The sequence below is a fragment of the Cherax quadricarinatus genome, chromosome 24 (assembly GCF_038502225.1).
Source record: "Cherax quadricarinatus isolate ZL_2023a chromosome 24, ASM3850222v1, whole genome shotgun sequence".
NCBI classification, from domain to species: Eukaryota; Metazoa; Arthropoda; class Malacostraca; order Decapoda; family Parastacidae; genus Cherax; species Cherax quadricarinatus.
This window is the reverse complement of record NC_091315.1, coordinates 38,069,169-38,071,668: the sequence shown is the minus strand read 5'-3', so window position 1 is coordinate 38,071,668 and position 2,500 is coordinate 38,069,169. Positions and strand designations below refer to the sequence as shown.

The following is a 2,500-nucleotide window of genomic DNA, read 5'->3' as shown; positions in this document are numbered from 1 at the left end:
GGAGGGGAGGCGCGGGTGTCACTAAGACTGATGTGGGTGTTCTACATATTGACATGGGATGCAATTTATGTGGGAGGAGAAGCGGTTTCTGTCATTGTATGGATTTGTGGGTGGGAGAGATGCTTAAAATAATATGCACTTGGGAGGTAGAGGGAGAATCTTCTGGGAGATACAGGGAGTCTTGTAGGAAATACAGGGAGTCTTGTGGGAAATACAGTGAGTCTTGTGGGCAATACAGGGAGTCTTGTGGTAGTAGAGAGAGAGTCTTGTAGGAGGTAGAGAGAATCTTGTAGGAGATACAGGGAGTCGATAGGTCCAGGAAATAGTGGTAGTAGAGATGAACTGACTGCCTACTACTACTACTACTCCCCTCAAGGAAGGTTCCTTGATGTTGGTGAGGGGCTCTTGATTTAGGGAATTGGATCCGTGCTCCAGTTCCCCGAATTAAGCCTGAATGCCTTCCACATCCCCCCCAGGCGCTGTATAATCCTCTGGGTTTAGCGCTTCCCCCTTGATTATAATAATATAATAATAATACTAATATATAAACCAGTATTATATAAGTTGGGAAAGCAGTCAGTCTGTAGGGATGTTAACGTATTCGGAATTAAGAATAAGGTTTGATCCAAAGAATGAGAGGATAGTTAGAGTTCTTTGGATCAAGAGGGGGTTTGGCAGCATCACGGCACCCCATTGAAAGGAAAAGTGTGTCTGAGATTCCCCCTACTGATGGGAGTTGCTATATAGTGTGATAGTGGGAACACCACTGTGAGCTGTTACTCTGTATAGTAGTTATGCAGTGGGAACATCCACTGAGCTGCTACTCTGTATGATGGTTATATAGTGGGAATAAGAACTGGGGCGAGTCTCTTCAAGTGACTGACTAAGGGTTCGGGTAGCCGCGGCAGCTTCCAAAAGTTTTCTTCTAGTGGAGCTGGAAAGACCTTTTGGTCTGCCTAGACGTTATCTGTTGAGGAAGTTGAAATGCTGTCTGTGGTCTGTTGACACTGTCCGTGAGGAAAAATGCGGACGAAGCCACGTCTTAATGCTCGTATAATAGAAAAAATAATCAGTTGGTATTACTAATACAACTCTTCTGGTCAAACTGCATATTAAACCATTTTTCTTTCATTGCATTCATCTGTATTTAACACCTCAGCCTCTGGGAATCGAACCATCGCCAGTAGTTTACTAGCACACACCCAGACCAGCAAGAACAAACACACCAGGTGTGGGTCTGTCAGATTATACACACTAAAACTTGCTTTTAATTTCCATTACAGGGATTAAATGTATTCTTGACTGGTGGTGAGCAGATGACATGCTGCCTCAGTGACGGCAATAGGAAATAGGACTGGCGTTATTGCATGCTTTACAGGTCGTAGAATTCTGCCCGACCTAAGCTGCTACGAAAATATGTTATTTGGTATTATATTAAGTTAGCATTTAAGTTAGCTTACGAATGATTGTAGTTAACTGATTTCAACGAGAAACACAAGAATGCCTCTGGTCCCTCAGTGTTGGTATCCCCAGGCAAGCTGTTTATGTTTAATAATAATAATAATAATAATAATAATAATAATAATAATAATAAACCTCAAAATCCTCTTTCTTTAGTATATCTCGGCATCCCAAATAATTCCTTGTGGTCACACTTCTTTTTCATGATACAAAACATTTAAAAAAGAACAAAAGCTTAATTTCTCGAATCTTTCTTGGTGGAGTTAATGTCATAATGATGGCGCTGACTTGTATCTTCGTGGCGCACTCTGCAGTCTACCTCACTGTTGTTGTCTTGGGGTAACTAGCAGCATGGAGTATAGAAAGGGCAATTTTAGGAGATCTTCACTCAGATTTCCTACACAAAATGTTAGATGTTTTATACAGTTATACGATAGTTGTAATAAACAGACTTGCAATAGGCATACGTTAGTGGTAAATTATATTGGTTTAATTTAAGATGAGTAAAAACAAAAGTCGATCTGCCGTCAGCGTTTAGCAGACGGTGGATCGAGCTTCCACTACTGAATTGATATACTCGGACTTGGCGCTTCGGTTTTATAATAAAATGAAACTGAGTGGCTTACATTTTTGCAGCCAAAATTATTTTCGTTAATTTATATTCCATGTTTCTTTAGTTATTAAACCTAAGCTGGATTAGGTAAGATTCGTCAGGAAACAGGACAAGTGTTTCCTGACGCGGGTCTTAGTCATATTATGACCAAAGCATAATATGACAAGTGTCATATTATGACCCAAACATTCTGTTTCTCGCTGCTACATTCCAAATTCATCCTCCTTTTAAAACTCATCGAATGGATCTTGTACTATTGATCCAGCCAAAATGTATCGTTTTAATTTATATTTTTTCAACACTGAGACGCTATTTCTACATCTATGACAACTGCAAATATGTAGCTTCGTTTTACCTAATTTCATTTAATTTATGAATTTTGACGCTAGTTCCGTTTCTCTAGCATTTAAGTAGATAAGAAAAAAC

At 39.7% G+C, this 2,500-nt stretch overlaps 1 protein-coding gene across 1 annotated transcript in view; it reads left to right on the top strand.

The window, feature by feature from the left end:
- LOC128690889 (peroxidase-like) overlaps positions 1–2,500 on the top strand; it is a 155,150-nt gene that overhangs the window by 626 nt on the left and 152,024 nt on the right. The window lies entirely within an intron of this gene.